This window comes from Pinus tabuliformis, chromosome 5_1, assembly GCF_031772625.1.
Source record: "Pinus tabuliformis cultivar Carrire ecotype Pingquan chromosome 5_1, CPIR1, whole genome shotgun sequence".
Taxonomy (NCBI): Eukaryota; Viridiplantae; Streptophyta; class Pinopsida; order Pinales; family Pinaceae; genus Pinus; species Pinus tabuliformis.
This window is the reverse complement of record NC_142305.1, coordinates 421,977,577-421,996,445: the sequence shown is the minus strand read 5'-3', so window position 1 is coordinate 421,996,445 and position 18,869 is coordinate 421,977,577. Positions and strand designations below refer to the sequence as shown.

The 18,869-nt window shown below is 38.9% G+C and overlaps 2 long non-coding RNA genes across 2 annotated transcripts; both read left to right on the top strand.

Moving 5' to 3' along the window:
• The first annotated feature begins 348 nt into the window (after positions 1-348).
• On the top strand, positions 349-2,988 carry LOC149165297 (uncharacterized). Its single transcript, XR_016260328.1, has 8 exons — positions 349-433; positions 526-605; positions 1,133-1,210; positions 1,301-1,373; positions 1,476-1,752; positions 1,893-1,970; positions 2,311-2,390; positions 2,909-2,988. It is a non-coding gene; the product is annotated as an uncharacterized LOC149165297 (long non-coding RNA).
• Positions 2,989-3,059: 71 nt separating this feature from the next.
• On the top strand, positions 3,060-3,827 carry LOC149165296 (uncharacterized). The gene is made up of 3 exons (XR_016260327.1): positions 3,060-3,108; positions 3,210-3,563; positions 3,704-3,827. It is a non-coding gene; the product is annotated as an uncharacterized LOC149165296 (long non-coding RNA).
• Positions 3,828-18,869: the final 15,042 nt, after the last annotated feature.

The window sequence follows — 18,869 nt, the reverse complement described above, 5'->3', positions numbered from 1 at the left end:
CAATCTACAATGGTCAAGTGGTGATGATGCACTAGACATTCTACGAATGTGGCATAGAGGATGGGTGAGCCGTACTTTTCTCCTACAAAACACAATTGTCCTTGCATACAGTGAAATATTTGTTTCATCCTTTTGTCATGGTTTCGAGGTAGTATGATCTTGTTCATGGGTATCAGATTCAAGATTTTTCCCAGAACTTTGATAGGAAAGAAATGGAAAAGTTATATTGGAGTTCACATCTTCAAGGCTTATTGTTCATGATTGCGATTGCTATAATATTAGCCCAAGGAAGGGCATGTATGTGTGTGGTTAATTCATCTCTATGTATATTCGTTACTTAAGCAAAGAAATGGAAAAGTTATATTGGAGTTCACATCTTCAGGGCTTATTGTTCATGATTGCTGCTGCTATAATATTAGCCAAGGGAGGGCAGGTATGTGTGTGGTTAATTCATCGCTCTGTATATTTGTTACTTAAGCTCTCCTGGTTTATTTGTAAGCTTATATATAATATTACAATGTGCAGTGAGTGACTACAATTGTTGTGTTTGAGAGAGTAAAGTGGAGAAGATATCTTAGGCAATGTAGATGCAGTGCAGAGGATGGGTGAGTCATGTTCTTTTCCAACAAAATAGTGTTATTATTATTCGTTTGTTTGACTTTTTCTCCTTCTAACATAATTCTCAAAAATTACTACTCAATTAGTGGTTTGACATTTACATCAAATGGTATGCTTAGATTTATATGCTTTCTTGCTCCACATCACACGCACACTTCGTCAAAACTTCCTCTAGAGAGGAGGATGGTAAGGTTGAGCAAGGAAGCATACTGACCCTTAACCAATCAACCATTGTGCTAATAGACAACACTACCAACTTGTGGCCCCTAGGATTTTTGGTGTTCAATATGTTTAAATATGCTTAGATACATATTACAAAAATAATGATTTCTCTAATGATAACATTGATTGCATTATTCGTAGTAGAATTACATCTAGTTTAGAAAATTTATATGTTTTGAGATATAGCATGAAATCTAAGTCGACTAGAATTAAGTTGGATGACAAATTCATGCCTTCAACTCAAGTTTAAATTTTGTTAGAATTTTAATATTTTATTGTGTATCTAATGCAGATGGTTGATTCCAGTGAGCATAAATATGTGAAATTCAAAATGGATTATCCCCCGTCATATAAAAAATGCCAAAGATAGGTATGTTTCATATTATGATTGATTGTTGCATTCAACTTTCTAGTTTAATTTATATAACGATTCTAATATCTTATTATGTATCTACTATAGATGGCTTGTTCTCGTGAGCACGAGTAAGTGGAATACAAAATGGAGTGTCTATCATTATAAAACTCTAGAGGAGGTATGTTTCCTATTATGAATAATTATGAGTTTTTAAACATGCTTACCATTACTATCTATTTCTGTATTTTAACCTAATGCACCCCACCTTTTTTACTTTCAGTAGAGGAGAGGACACCCCACCTTTTTTACTTTCAGCGGAGGAGAGGACACTGCAATAGAGATAATCCACAAAGGGGGAGTTTGCAATATTTTATTGTTGTTGTTTACATGTTTTGTTTTTGTTGAGTTTGAGCGTGGCCATGCTTTTTTGTTTTGCATTTTTTCTCATTTTTTGTAGTTTGGTCTTCGTTTTGTTTGTTGGGTGTGTGAAAGGAAAGGAAGGCAACAAGGAGAGAAAATGAAAGGAATGAGATGGAGGTTATCATTCATAAATGAAGGTGAATCACCTTAACTATATGCATTGCACCTCAATCATAATTATTGCTAATTCATGACTTCATTTGCTTGCTATTCAATTTATTAAATGTTTTATATGTGGTCTCATACTCAACTATATTGATCCGCTCTATGTACTAAGTGACTACAATTGTATAGTCAATGAAGGTCAAGTGGTGAAGATACTTGAGAGATTCTACGAACCCAATGCAAATCATCGGTGAGGAATACTTTTTTCCTACATATTAATATTGTGTTTTAATCCATTGAAATATTTGTTGTTTGCACAACAATTTATCCTTTTGTCATAACTTCAAGGTAGATCGTCATCGGTGAGGAATACTTTTTTCCTACATATTAATATTGTGTTTTAATCCATTGAAATATTTGTTGTTTGCACAACAATTTATCCTTTTGTCATAACTTCAAGGTAGTATGATCTGGTTAATGGGTCAAGGGCAAGTAGGTATGTGTACAACTAATTTATCACTCTGTATATTTGTTATTCAAATTCTCTTGTGGTTTATTGGTGATCTCATATATAATATTACTTTGTGCAGTGAGAGACTACAATTATAGTGTTTGGGATGGTTGATTGGAGAAGATACCTTAAGCAATGCAGATGCAACACAGATGATGGGTGAGTCATGTGGTTTTACAACAAAATAGTATTATTATTATTTGTTTGCAAGACTATTTCTTCTTCTAGCATGGTTCTTGGGTAATGCTACTCAATTATTGGTTTGACATATATATCAAATGGTATCTTTAAATTTGTATGTTTTCTTGCTCCACATCATATAGACACTCCCACACAGTTCCCTATAGAGGACGTGGGTAAGGTTGAGCAAGCAAGCATACTAACCCTCTAATCAATCGACCATCGTGCTAACATACAACGCTACCGCCTTGTGGACCCTAGGATTTCGGGTGTTCAATATGTTCATATATGCTTAGATTCATTTTTCGAAAAAAGTACCTCTTATGAAAACAATGTTTTAATTATTTCGAGTAGAAGTTATCTAGTTTATAAAATTTATATTCTTTTTGACATATAGCATGGAATATAAATCGACTCGAATAACTTAGTTCAGGCCTTCAAACTCTCCAATTTAACTTTGATTAGAAATCTAATATTTTATTATGTATCTATGGCAGATGGCTTGTTCTAGAGAGCCTAAATATGTGAACTACAAAATGGACTCTCCCCTTTTATATAACAATCTCAAAGAAAGGTGTGTTTCTTATTTCGATTGATTATTGCATTCAACTCTCTAGTTTAATTTATATAATGATTCTAATATCTTATGTGGAATACAAAAGAGAATGTCCACCGTTATAAAACAAACTCTAGCAAGGTGCGTTTCATGTTATAAATAATTATTGGTTTTGAAATATGCTTATCATTACTAACTATGTGTGTATTTTAACCTTATTCAACCCGTTTTTTTCCTTTCAGTGGAGGACAACACATTGCAAGAGATAGGACAACACATTGCAAGAGATATGATGTGCATAGAGGATATTTGGAATTTTTCTTTGTTCTTGTCTGCATGTTTTGTTTTGTTGAGTTCAAGCATGGCCATGCTTTTTGTTGTACTCATTTTCCTTTGCTTTGTTTTGTTTTGTATACCCCCCCACTTTTGTAGTTTGGTCTTGGTTTCGCTTATTGGATTTGTTCTACTCGTTCTCCTTTGTTTTTGTTTTTCTTTTCATGTTTTTTATAAATTGGTCTTGGTTTCCTTTTTTGGGTGTGGAAAAGGAAATGAAGGAAACAAGCAGAGAAAATGAAGGTTATTACCTATTAATGAAGGTGAGTCAACATGCCTATATGTAACACACTTCACTTAAAAATATCTTTTACTAATTTGTAGCTCCATTTGTTTGCTATTCAATTTATTATATGTTTTATCTATGCTCTCATAATCAACTATATTGATCTTCTTTACGTAGTGAACAACTATAATTGTACAACCAACAAAGTTCAAGTGGTGAAGATGCACTAGACATACTATGAATGTGGGACAAAGGATTGGCGAGCCATACTTTTCTCCTACAAAATACAATTGTTCTTTGATGCATTAGATATACTATGAATGTGGGACAGAGGATGGGTGAGCCATACTTTTCTCCTATGAATACAAGTATTCTTTAATACACTGAAATATTTTGTTTACACACTTATTTATCATTTTGTCATGGTTTTGTGGTAGTATGATGTTTTTCATGGGTGTGAGATTCAAGTTTTTTCCTCTGATATGAAAGAAATGGAAAAGTTATATTGGGGTTCACATCATGAGGGCTTATCGTTCATGATTTCCACTGTTATAATATTAGCTAAGGGAGGGCAGGTTTGTGTATGGTTAATTCATCGTTTTGTATATTTGTTATTTAAGCTCTCGTGGTTTATTCGTGATCTCATATATAATATTACTTTATGTAGCGAGTGACTACAATTGTTGTTTTCTAGCAAAATAGTGTTACTATTATTTGTTTGCTCAATGTTTTTTCCTTCTAGCATCGTTCTTGGGTAGTACCACTCAATTAGTGGTTTGATATATACATCTAGATTTATATAATTTCTTGCTCCACATCACACACACCCTCACACATGTTAATTTTTCATCAATTTGTTCTATGTTGTAGCTATCACTTCAACAATATCCAATAGCATCCATTTTAACATTTCACTTCTTCAAATGAGAGTAGAGCAATAATAAATAGAACAATTAAACAAATGCACAATGAAAGACAACCAAGAGACAAGGGACACCAAAATTTGGTTAATGACTAGGGCAAAACTCACTATGAGGAAAAAGAGACACCAAAATTTGGTTAATGACCATGGCAAAACCCACCATGAGGAAAATCCTTGCAATTCTTCTTCTTATTAGATTGTCTTCAAATGTTCAGCAAAGAGAGAGAGTAAATCATCCAAGATCAATTTCAATATCCAATATCCAATGAGCTATCCAAATCAGAGACAGAGTCAACAAGAGTCAACTCAAGTGAAAATTTGTCTAGTCAACAACAATATGTGCCCTAACCAGTCAACTTTCCATGGTCAAAACAACTCTTCAGTTCGATCAAAGGCAGTCAAATGCGGCCTTGAATGAGGGTCAAAGTCAACCCAAAACAGTCACTAAATCAATGGTCAAACTCAGTCAAATTCTGCACTTGAAGTCTGCGGTCAACCTCAGTCAGTGTGCCTAGAATTCCTCGGTTCCTGTGCCAATCAGTGCGGCCTTCCTAAACCAAAATTTGTACCCAAAAATCATAGTCAAATTGTTGGTCAAAGTGTCGGGTCAACGCTGGTCAACCCTGCAACAAAAGTCTGAAATTTTCGACCCTCTAATTTGTCCGGAAATTCGTCCTTCTTGCCCCACGTGTGAGAGAAATGATATGCCCAGTAAGCTGTACGAACCAATCAGAGAAGGAGAGAGAAGATTGTGCATGTTGAGATTATGCCAAATGAGGATGAAGGTCTCTTGTATTTATATGAATCGATGAGGGTGAATAGACATGTCGTTTGGGCTTCATGACCCTACATGATGTTGAAGTCGACCTTGACAATTTGCACATGTGTGGGATTTAATTCAAAAACACACTTCTCCTTGTCTGATTTGAGTGATCTTTAGGTCGATTTTGGTCCTCTTGAAAAGAGGAATTTAATGCAATAATTATCTTCATCAAATGAGTTGTCCAAAGTGGAATTTTACCCTAGTTGCATAATATAACACTACCTCTCAACTAGGGAGAATTCCCTCTGTTATGTGTGCTTTTCTCTTCCACCCGACGCGGATTCTGCTTCTGCAACCTGCAACAAAACCCTCTGCGTCCAAATAGGAATCTGCTCAACGAAACTTTGAGCTGTAGCTGCTCCCTTTGACTGCTGGAATCACTCTCTTGGGCAAATCGAATTTTCTGCACTCCTGCAACTGAAAATTGAACCTTTGCCCAACAATTCGGCCGGCTTGTCTGAGCACTACACTGCCTCAAGAATTTCGGCCTGTTGCTCCCCCTGAAATTCTCTTCTTTCGCTTCTGAGCTCTCGATTGATCACTCACGCTTTGATACCATGTGAAAATTCCTACAACTGGAATCCTATTGCAGCAAATGGTATTATTTCTTCTAACTGATAAATTAATTATTCAGTTTATTGCTACGACAACATCGAAATAAATACACTGCAACCTTCACAAATAAAACTATGGAAAATAATAGCACTGGAAACTAAGAAAATACTAGCGCACACAATAAAAATGACATTGTTATTTTTGGACAATTGTCCCTTGGAAATCCCAACTTGATAGTGAGGGTTTTTTAATTATTGTGCAACAGTGAAATCTGAGTACAATCTATGGATGCCCAACTGGCAATCCAATCAGCAAGTATCTGACATAAATAATTAGAGAGAAAATTCTCTCACCCCACAAGCAATCCCGATATTGGCTTCTACAAAAAAACTGGCCATCCAAACGCCAACGTAAGCCCTTTGCACTGCCTCTCATACGAGTGGCTTGAATTTTCTTCTGAGCAAGCCGTCTAGCCTGTCTTTGCTGTTGGAATTGACTCTTCGACCTTCTGGAAGACTTGCCTGGCCTCTGGAAACTAAATCGACCTCCTCCTCAACTAAATCGAATTGCTCCGTGTCATCTTCTTCGTAGTCTCTGTGCTGCTTCTACGTGGATTACTTTTGTCACTTGCTGTTGCCTCTTCGGATCTGGAAAACTTCCTCCTGATCAATGTTCCTACTCGTCACTGTTTGCTACCTCACTGAATCTTGAACTCTTCGGCAATTGACTGCTTCTACTCTAGAAAATCGAATTCCCCAAGTGACTGGTGTATTCTCCATCACCACATCGATCCGTGTGAGTTTCTAGAGAATTCTCACATTGACTTAATTAATTATGATTAATTAGCAATATTCCTTAAGTTTAGACTTGGGAAATATTTAAAAACCGGCTAATAATCTAGTTAAGTCATCCCTAGGTGGAATTCTCTAAAACGATTTCTGGGTTTTAGATATCTCATGTATTCTAGGCTCTCCACCAAATTTCTAGACTCTCCACCAAATTTCGTGGCTAGAACACATCCGATAAAACTAACATACTATAAAGGTTCATGGTCCTTCCCTTGATCTTGTTGGATTGGATTGAGGTCAAGTGACCAAATTTATTTACCATCGTGGACCTGTGACAACTTCCAGTGACCACTTGTGCAAGCCTCCCTTCTTTATATTGTTGTCAACAACTTGTTGCACCCGATATTCGCATCGATACTGTTGAGCAATTAGTTTTGTAATAATTATGAATTAATTTTAGCAAACAAGCATGTAAGATAATGATAATGTTTTTGGAAGTTCCGTATCAAGATTTTGGTTTCTTATTTTTCCTTATTTTCCTTATAATGACTCTCATTACATCTCTCAACTCTCTCTCTTTCTGATTTAAAACATGCAATTTGAGGGGTATTTGTACATTACAGTTTTTATAAATGACAGATATACTGGGGTATTTATTTACCTCCTAAAGCTCATGCCATTCGACCAGGGCAGAACATAGCAGGGATGGAACCTGTTACTCTTGATCAACGTCATGAGTGAACCAATGCCTCATTGGCTTTTTATCCATGATATATTTTGAAGAAGGGATGGCCTCTTGATCAATCTTATGGGTGAACCAAGATATATTTTGAAGAAGGGATGGCCTCTTGATCAATCTCATGAGTGAACCAATAAATTGTTGGCTTGACTATCCATGATATATGCTAAGGAAGGAATGGTTGCACTTTGAAATAGCTACAAAATTTTGGGTGTTTGCCAAAGATGTTTTCCTTATTAATAGGATATGATGGTTAGGCCGACGTGCATTAATAGGTGGACTGACTATTTAACTTTGCGTTGGATTAGCAATTGGGGGTTTGTATTTTGCTTTATTTTGCTTTGCTTCATATTAATACTTGGTGGTCTGTATATGGCTCTATTATGTTCATGATAAAGCACAGTTCTAATATTAATGTTAACTGCGTTCTATTTTGCTAGTGATTTGCATCGCATCACCGCATCAATCCAAAGGAGCTAGACAACATGGCTCTTGCTTGATCTCCTTTATCACCTTGAGGCTCGTACCTCTGTTGGGATCCATGCTTGCGAAGATCTATCACAATCCTCAAAAAGATGCAAACCAATCTCGTTTGCAAAAGATATTACAGTTTTGGGCTTTCAATGAAGCTTATGACAATGAAGCTATGTATAGTTTAGCTGGAGCTGGATTGGCAAAAAGAATCCTCCATGTATAAGCCATCTATTGGTCTAATAGGTACTTCTTTTGATTGTAGCAACTTGTTGCATTTTTGGTTTTCCAGTTATATATAATTGTACACAAAGCTTAAGCTTGCCTCTGTGTAGAGAATTCCATAAGCTTTTACTCAAAAACCTCTTTAATGGTCATCAGTTTCACAAAAAATACTTCAGTCATCAACAAAGCACAAATTTTTGGTGTTGAAAACACAGTTCAGTTCAATTCAATGACAACTCAACTTTTTGTAGCACAAATCTATTGGTCAAATAGTTACTTCTTTTCATTGTAGCAGCTGCTTGTCCTATTTGTTTTCCATTGATGTATAATTGTACACTAAGTTTGCATGGAGTTCCATAATCGTCTACTCAAAAACCTCCTCAATGGTTTTTAGTTTCACAAAGAAACTCCTAGTCATCTGCAAAGCATATGAACATGTTAATTTTAGGTATGTTTTATGCTAAGAGCAATTTATTTCAATTTTCACAGTTAGTTCAATATCTCTTGCGGATTAGCAATCACATCAGCATTAAAGTAAACTGCAGATAGAACATAAACATAAATCACAGAAGACAAGCCAAGACAAGAGGACACAAGATGTGGCGCTAGCCAGGGACAAACCCCAATGTGGGGAAACCCTTGATCAATTCTTCTTATATGTTCTTCAATAGTTCAGCAGAGAGCACATTTACAACAGAAGTGAACACTTTGACTTATCTAGATAAGAGCATAGATGATCTCTAAGAAGATGATACATGAGATTAGTTGAAGACATGCTGCTTCAACTGATTCTCCAAGGTGACTCCTTCACCTATCATCGTGCTGCATCTCGTCATCATGCTGCACTTCACCGTGTTGCACCATGTTGCACCCATCATCACAACGCTGGACCTCATGACTGCTGCACCTAATGCTGCACTGTTGTCCCATGTGCCATGGTTGAACCATGTTGTCCATGCTTGCTATCCCATTGTTTGCTTGTTGTACCTTGCATGCTTGCTGTCCCTTACATGCTTGATGTCCCTGTTAGGGGATTCTCTGATTGCCAATTGCTGGACTGGTAAGGGTATTATAACAACTGTTTGGATAACCTTAACAACATTTGTTCCAAGGCTATGATCACCCTTCTCCAGCATTCCTAAACCACATGTTGGCTTGTTATACCCCAGCAGTCAAGACTAGCCCTTATGCCCTCCTTGTTAGCCTTAATGTAGACCTGTAGGTGTATAAGGGACTGCGGCTTGCTACAACAAGCCTATCCCTTATTGCGGTATCCCTTTCCAAGGGTTCTATCGCCACGAAACAATTCCTCATGCCTTCGGTCCTCAAGAGCAGTCGCGACATCCCAGATAGCCTCTAGGCCTCCATCAAAGTGACCCAAAAACAAGCTACTGCTCCAGTGATTAACTCGGCCTCCATTGAGGAACTCGAGCCTCCTCCATGCTGTCTAAGATCCTTCGTCTCTTGTTGTGGTTAGAGCTTTCATTCTTCCATAGACTGCGTTAAGGTTGTAGGGCATCCATCTAGGGTAGAGACCGCCCTTTTCTAATCTGCGTTGAGGGCTTACATTGCTGCCTTTCTTGACTGCGTATACCTCTTCATAGGTTATGTTAGGGCTTCTCCAAAGGGCAGCGTTAGGGCTTCTCCATAGGGCAGTGTTTAGATCTCTCCTCCATAATTGCGTTGAGAGCTAGATCATCCTCCTTAGGACTGCGTTAGGGCATCCTCCTTAGGACTGCGTTAGGGCTACTTCCTTCTAGGTTTCTCTCACACTAAAACCCAAGACAAGTGGAGAGAAATCAAGAGAGAAGTTGTGTGTAAAATGACTCTTTATTCTAAAACGTTGAGCACATGAGGGGTTTATTTGGTTGCTGGCCGACCTTGACGAATTGTCTTATAACACCAATAAATTCATAACTCCATGAATACTTATCGGAATCGGATGATCTTTATATCAATCCTACACCTCTTGATGAGAAGGATCCAAGAAAAATATCAGCTGCCATAAATAAGATGACCCACATAGTTTGGCCCTAGTTGCCAATTTTAACACTCCCTCTCAACTAGGGAGAACTCCATTCGCTGATCCATATCTTTGACTGTACTATCTCTGCCATCAGTGCCTTGCACTGCTCTGCTCTACTGAACCATGAAGAAGAAGAATTGATCAAGAATGTCTCATACCATTCTCTACTGACTCGAAGTCAGTTTTATTGATCCCAAATCAATATCACAAGAGAGTGTCTCAAACCACTCATACTGATCCAAGATCAATTACATTGATCCCAGATCAATGGAGGTCATCCTAGCATAGGGAGTACGATAGATACAATGATGCGTCCATCGGTAGTACGACTATGGTCCCTACCCCCATTTCCTTGCTCATTGATCAGATGAGAGGTACATCCCATGAGTCCCAGACTGCATGGGTAGGATGCCTCGACAGGAGAACCAATCATCCTGTCCCTAAGTCGCCTCGGGGTATCACAGGGGAAGGCTGAGCCATTCACCCTCTACACAACACACCATTAGGGGAGGGTGAGTCGCCCTATGGTTGCATGTTGCTTCAGTAGTACCCCAAGCCCCCCGGAGCTCCCAAAGCTCAATGTATGCAACATGCAGGACCCTCATAAGAGGGTCTCTCAATGACTCCCAAGTCGTTCGGGAAAGTCACAAATTTGACCTTTCTCTGGGGCTTTAACAGAATGTCTACGACCTGTACATCAATCTCAATGCGATGGAGCCTCCTCGCTCATCGACAAACCATATCCTTGATAAGGTAGTATCTGATGTCTATCTGCTGGAGCAATCATAGAGTACATGATTCCTAAACAATCGAATCCCCCCTTGGTTGACACAAAAGATCACGGCGGTATCCATCATGTGTACAAATACCTCATTGAAGAGCTTCCACAACCAGGCAACTTCATACGAGATCATACTCGTAGCTATGTATTCGGTCTCAGCGGTGCTTATAGCAATCGACTTTTGCTTCCTGCTCATCCAGGATATCGAACAAAACCCAAAGAGAACTAGCACTCAGAAGTGCTCTTACGATCCTCCACGCTGCCTGCCTAGTCAGCATTCGAATAATCATGCAGCTTCACATTTTCGGCAGGGTATCTCAATTCGTGAGAGATTGTGCCTTGAAGTTATCTCAGAAGATTCTTGGCACCAATCCAGTGAGGCTTAACCATATATGAGCTCATCATACTAACTGCAAAACATATGTCCGGACGAAAGTTCATCAAGAGCATCAACGCGAATGAGTTTATGAAACTCAGAGGCATTTACCAAATTTGGTTCGGCATCACTACCATATAACTTCTTAAATTTAAGATGCCCGAGGTAGTCGCGGGCTTGCAGTTCACCATTCCCAATCCGGAATCCAACTCCCTCTTACTTTTGCAAATGAGAGGGTCTGCACCTGTCAGAAAGAGGTCGTCCTCAGAAGGTGCTGTTATGAGAGGTCTATCATCCACAACCTTCAAGCAATGGTTTGGATCGGCTTCACTCCTAGTGAATCTCAGCTTCATTAGACAGCTATCAATCCTCTCATACTAAGCCTAGGGTGTTTTGCTTCAAGCCATAGAGGGATTTCTTCCACCTGCACACATGAGATTCTCGGTCATGAATCTCAAACCCTTTGGGTTGTTCCAAACCTGTGGACTTGCTACATGAGGAGAATGGAATCTCATCATGAATCTCAAACCCCTTGGGTTGTTCCAAACCTGTGGACTTGCTACATGAGGAGAATGGTCCCCTTGTAAGATTTTCCTTCGGTACATCTCGGACATGTACTTCATGCTCTTCTTGAATTCAGGCATCCCTGTCACCATTTGACTCACATCGGGTAGGGTCCCATAGTAAGTAGACCTCTAGTGCTATAGATGAGATATGTCAATTGACATAATCCCGAATGGACCATCCTGCAACTTGATACAAATTGCCAACCCTGAACCCATGAGAAAAAGCATCTTTGAAAATTTCATTTTCAAACACGTACCTTTCCATCGATGGATGCCACCCTGTAGCCTTTGACTTCCATTGCTGAAATGGACACTAGGTTCTTCTTGTGATCAGGTACATTAAAGAGACTTTGTAAATGAATTGAGTTACCCTCGTTCAATTGAGGGGTATCATTTCCTACACCTTTTTCGGGTGGCATCGACTCCAACTATAATCCACCTAATTAGAGAGAACACCCTTCTATCCGTTGAAGTGCTTTGGAGCACTACAATCAATAAGCCAGATTCCCAAAGAATTTGAAGGAGAGGGCCAATACAAGATAATGCTTCTTTATCTTATCATAAACAACATTTGATTCTCATACCTGGGGTTCCTTGCTTTCTTTGAAGATTCGACCGTTACCTTGATGACTACATTACCTGTCATTCCTCTGATCATTGAAGATGTCCTTGGAATGTCATTCCTTTGATCACTGAAGATGTCTTGGAATGATTGTTATCATCATCAAGTGATGTGTCCCTGCGATTCGGACATTCCTTCGCATAATGGCTGAACTTATTGCAACCAAGGCATCTGCCTTTCCTTTCACCCTTAGATCCGAACTTCCCATTGAAGTGATATTTAGGTAGGCCATCAGAAGCTTCTGCTGCGCCATTATGATAATGTTCTCTGCTTAGATTTCACCCTCGGCGAAATTGAGGAGGGATGAGGAATCCATTGATCCTTTTTTTCTTTCCCAGCTGTCTTCGGTGATTACTCTTTCACCCTTGCTTGGGCTTTGTCTTCACCTCAGCTCCGATGCCATGTTAATTTTAGGTATGTTCTATGCTAAGAGCAATTTATTTCAATTTTCACAGTTAGCTCAATATCTTTTCCAGATTAGCAATCACATCATCATTAAAGTAACTTGCAGATAGAACATAAACATAAATCACAGAAGACAAGCCAAGACAAGAGGACACAAGATGTGGCGCTAGCTAGGGACATGTGGGGAAACCCTTGATCAATTCTTCTTATATGTTCTTCAATAGTAAGAGAGAGATAGCACATTTACAACAGAAGTCAACACTTTGACTTATCTAGATAAGAGCATAGATCATCTCTAAGAAGATGATACATGAGATCAGTTGAAGACATGTTGCTTCAACTGATTCTCCAAGGTGACTCCATCTCGTCATCGTGCTGCACCTCACCGTGCTGCACCCATCATCACATTGCTGGACCTCATGACTGCTGCACCTAATGTTGCACTGCTATCCCATGTGCCATGGTTGAACCATGTTGTCCATGCTTGCTATACCATTGTTTGCTTGTTGTACCTTGCATGCTTGCTGTCCTTGTTAGTTAGGGATTCTCTGATTGCCACATTGCTGGACTGGTAAGGGTATTTTAATAATTGTTTGGACAGCCTTCACAACATTTGTCCCAAGGCTATGATCACCCTACTCTAGCATTCCTAAACCACACGATGGCTTGTTATACCCCAACAGTCACAACTAGCCCTTATGCCCTCCTTGTTAGCCTTAACGTAGACCTGTAGGTGTATAAGGGACTGCGGCTTGCTACAACAAGCCTATCCCTTGCTGCGGTAGCCCTTTCCAAGGGTTCTATCCCCACGAAACAGTTCCTCATGCCTTCGGCCCTCAAGAGCAGTTGCGGCATCCAAGACAGCCTTTAGGCCTCCACCAAAGTGACCCAAAAACAGGCTACTGCTCCAGTAATTAACTCGGCATCATTGAGGAACTCGGGCCTCCTCCAAACTGTCTAAGATCCTTCCTCTCTTGCTGCGGTTAGAGCTTTCATTCTTCCATAGACTGCGTTAAGGTTGTAGGGCATCCATTTAGGGTAGAGACCTTTTTCTAATCTGCATTGAGGGCTTACATTGCTGCCCTTCTTGACTACGTATACCTCTTCATAGGTTATGTTAGGGCTTCTCCAAAGGGCAGCGTTAGGGCTTTTCCATAGGGCAGCGTTTAGATCTCTCCTCCATAACTGCGTTGAGAGCTAGATCATCCTCCTTAGGACTGCATTAGGGCATCCTCCTTAGGACTGCATTAGGGCTACTTCCTTCTAGGTTTCTCACACACTAAAACCCAAGACAAGTGGAGAGAAATCAAGAGAGAAGTTGTGTGTAAAATGACTCTCAAGTCATCTCCTTTTATACTAAAATGTTGAGCACATGAGGGGTTTATTTGGTTGCTCATCGACCTTGACGAATTGTCTTATAACACCAATAAATTCATAACTCCATGAATACTTATTGGAATCTGATAACTTCATGAATACTTATCGGAATCAAATGATCTTTAGATCAATCCTACACCTCGATGAAAGGGATCCAAGAAAAATATCAGCTGCCATAAATAAGATGACCCACCAATAAATTCATAACTCCGTGAATACTTATCGGAATTGGATGATCTTTAGATCAATCCTACACCTCTCGATGAGAGGGATCCAAGAAAAATATCAGCTGCCATAAATAAGATGACCCCATGGAGTTTGGCCCTAGTTGCCAATTTTAACAGAACAACACAACAACTGTTACAACAACAACACAAATGTAACCACACAAATCTTTGGTGTTGAGTACACATTCAGATCAATTGAATAACATCTTAGCGCTATGCAGCCAATGTGGTATCCCTGTATATGGTATTCATCAATTTCTGTGTTTCCATTTATTAGTGCCTACTCTGTGTGTTGAGTACACATTCAGATCAATTGAATAACATCTTAGCGCTATGCAGCCAATTTGGTATCCCTGTATATGGTATTCATCAATTTCTGTGTTTCCATTTATTAGTGCCTACTCTGACCCATCTAGCTGCTTCAGTGGACTTCTCAACCACCACATCTATTCCCTGTTAGCAACTTAGCATTCATATCCATTTTTTCCAGTAGGGAATATAATAGGACTGTTTTCCTGAATCCAAATAGAAAGCAGGTGGCTTACCCCCTTTTGAGCCCTCTGAATATCCCATAGTGATTCCTCTAGAGAACCGGGAAACAAGATGATGAAAGGGTTGTGTGTTTCCATTTATTAGTGCCTACTCTGACCCATCTAGCTGCTTAGTGGACTTCTCAACCACCAGATCTATTCCCTGTTAGCAACTAGCATTCATATCCATTTTTTCCAGTAGGGAATATAATAGGACTGTTTTCCTGAATCCAAATAGAAAGTGGGTGGCTTACCCCCTTTTGAGCCCCCTCTGAATATCCTATAGGGATTCCTCTAGAGAACCGGGAAACAAGATGATGAAAGGGCTGCTACGACAACACAAATCTTTGGTTTTAAGTACACAGTTCAGATCAATTGAATGACATCTCAGTTCCGTGCAGCCAATGCGGTATCCTTGTGTCTGGTGTTCATCCATTTCTCAGTGTTTTCATTTACCAATGCCTACACTGACCCATCTAGCTGTTCAGTGGACTGCTGAACTGCCACGTCTATCCACTGTTAGCATTCATATCCATGTTTTCCAATAGGAATTATAATAAGAATCTATCCCCTCTTATAATAAGAATGTTTTCCTGAATGTTGAGCCGATATGCTATAGTGATTTCTCTACTTTTATATATGCCTGGAAGAGTTACAAAGTTTTTCAAACTTAAGATTTCTCCACTTTTATATATGCCTGGAAGAGTTACAAAGTTTTTCAAACTTAAGATTTCTCTACTTTTATATATGCCTGGAAGAGTTACGAAGTTTTTCAAACTTAAACATTTCTGAGTTAGGCAACAAGATGATGAATGACTGTTACAACAAAACAAATCAACAAATATTTGGTGTTGAGTACACAGTTCAGATCAATTGAATGACATCTCAGTGCTTTGCAGTTGAGTACACAGTTTCAGATCAATTGAATGACATCTCAGTGCTTTGCAGTGGAGTACACAGTTTCAGATCAATTGAATGACATCTCAGTCCTTTGCAGCGAATGTGGTATCCTTGTATGCAGTATTCTTCAAATTTTCAGTGTTTCCATTTATCAATGCCTACTTTGATCCATCTAGCTATTCAGCGGACTGCTAACCGCCACATCTATTCCTGTTAGCATTCATATACAATTTTTCCACTAGGGATTATAATAAGAGTGTTTTCCTGAATGCAAATTCTATTCCTGTTAGCATTCAAATACAATTTTTCCACTAGGGATTATAATAAGAGTGTTTTCCTGAATGCAAATTCTATTCCTATTGCAGTTGAGTACACAGTTTCAGATCAATTGAATGACATCTCAGTCCTTTGCAGTGAATGTGGTATCCTTGTATGCAGTATTCTTCAAATTTCAAGTGTTTCCATTTATCAATGCCTACTTTGATCCATCTAGCTATTCAGCGGACTGCTAACCGCCACATCTATTCCTGTTAGCATTCATATACAATTTTTCCACTAGGGATTATAATAAGAGTGTTTTCCTGAATGCAAATTCTATTCCTGTTAGCATTCAAATACAATTTTTCCACTAGGGATTATAATAAGAGTGTTTTCCTGAATGCAAATTCTATTCCTATTGCAGTTGAGTACACAGTTTCAGATCAATTGAATGACATCTCAGTCCTTTGCAGCGAATGTGGTATCCTTGTATGCAGTATTCTTCAAATTTTCAGTGTTTCCTTTTATCAATGCCTACTTTGATCCATCTAGCTGTTCAGCGGACTGCTAACCGCCACATCTTTTCCTGTTAGCATTCATATACAATTTTTCCACTAGGGTTTATAATAAGAGTGTTTTCCTGAATGCAAATTCTATTCCTGTTAGCATTCATATACATTTTTTTCACTAGGGATTATAATATGAGTGTTTTCCTGAATGCAAATAGGAAGCGGGTGGCATACTCCCTTTTGAGCCCTCTGGATATCCTATAGTGATTTCTCTACTTCATATATGCCCAGAAGAATTACAAAGGTTTTCAAAGTTAAACCTTTAGAGAGCCAGGCAACAAGATGATGAAAGGCAGTCAGCCTATACTACTGTTACAACTTACAACAATGCAAATCTCTGGCGTTGAGTATAGAGTTTGGAAGTTTTTTAAAGTTAAACTTTTAGAGGGCCAGGAAACAAGAAGATGAAAGGGGAGTCAGCCTATACTACTGTTACAACAACACAAATCTCTGGCGTTGAGTACAAAGTTCAGATCAATTGAATGACATCTCAGTCCTTTGTAGCAAATGTGGTATCCTTGTATGCGGTATTCATCAATTTCTCAATGTTTCCATTTATTAATGTCTACTCTAAACCATCTAGCTGCTTAATGGAATGCTCAACCGTCACATCTATCCCGTGTTAGCGTCATATCCATTTTTTCCACTAGGGATTATAATAAGAATGTTTTGTTGAATGCAAATAGGAAGTGGGTGGCATACCCCTTCTGAGCCCTCTGGATATCCTATAGTGTTCCATTTTTATATGCTTGTAAGAGTTGCAAAGTTTTCCAAAGTTAAACCTTTAGAAAGCCACAGAAGTTGATGAAAGGGAGCCGACCAAGTCATATAGGTTGGTGATTGTATTCCACTCGCCTTTGCCTAATATGCAAGTTGTGATGTAGAAACTGGAAAAAATCCATGAAGAAGCCAAGATCAACTAGTGCGGGAAGGTTAGCATTGGAGCTTACTATTGATCCTAGTGAAGTGAGCCACTGTTATGTTGTTTATACATTATACAAAGCAAATAATATCAAGTTATAATACATCAATGAGTGCCAAAGCTTCAGCAAAGTTGGGCATTGGAGCTACTCTTGATCCTGATAAAGTGAGCCAGGTTCAACTAATGCAGGAAGGTTGGGCATTGCAGCCTACAGCTAACCCTAATGAATTCATCCAGTAGTAGGATGTCTATACTTATTTAGGAAGAAAAATGGCTCAAGTTGTCATACATCAATGATTTCCAGAGCTTGTGGTATAGTTGAAGTCCATCCTCTTTTTTACAGGTACTTGGATAATGCTATGTTCTTGGATAATGCTATGTAATTCGAACAGTTTGTAAGAATTTCCAAGTGCTTTGTAATCCTAAATAGTATTTTAAAAACCAGCTGGTTTGAATCAGTAACCAGTCAAACTGGCCGGTTGCCGGTTCACTAGCCCACCGGGTCAAACTGGCAGAAAAACCCGGTTTGACCCCTCCCTTCGCCAAAAAATTAGAAAAACCGGTCCTAACCGGCTGGTTTAGGATGGAACCGATTGGTTTATGGTCAAACTGGCCAGTTCCATCATAAATCGGTCGGTGCTAGGGCAACCATAAAACCCCCAAAATGCATTTTTTGAGTTTTGAAGCTCTTTTGAGAGAAACTTGGGGTTGTTTTCCTCAAAAAATAGTCCTTCCGAGAAAAACATGCCTACCTTATCATTGGTCGGTTGCCGGTTCACTAGCCCACCGGGTCAAACTGGCAGAAAAACCCGGTTTGACCCCTCCCTTCGCCAAAAAATTAGAAAAACCGGTCCTAACCGGCTGGTTTAGGATGGAACCGATTAGTTTATGGTCAAACTGGCCAGTTCCATCATAAATCGGCCGGTGCTAGGGCAACCATAAAACCCCCAAAATGCATTTTTTGAGTTTCGAAGCTCTTTTGAGGGAAACTTGGGGTTGTTTTCCTCAAAAAATGGTCCTTCCAAGAAAAACATGCCTACCTTATCATTTTCTTGACACATCTCAACCCTAGCAATGTTGGCAATTCATGGTAATGTCAAATTCTTAAATTCTTAAATTAAAAGTGACATTTCTTTTAATTTTAATTTTCATCTTTTTGCTTAAATTTTTAACATTACCATGAAATGACTCAGGATGCTTGAGAGTGGTTTCGACCTCATTGGATTTAATTTTTAACATTACCATGAAATGACTCAGGATG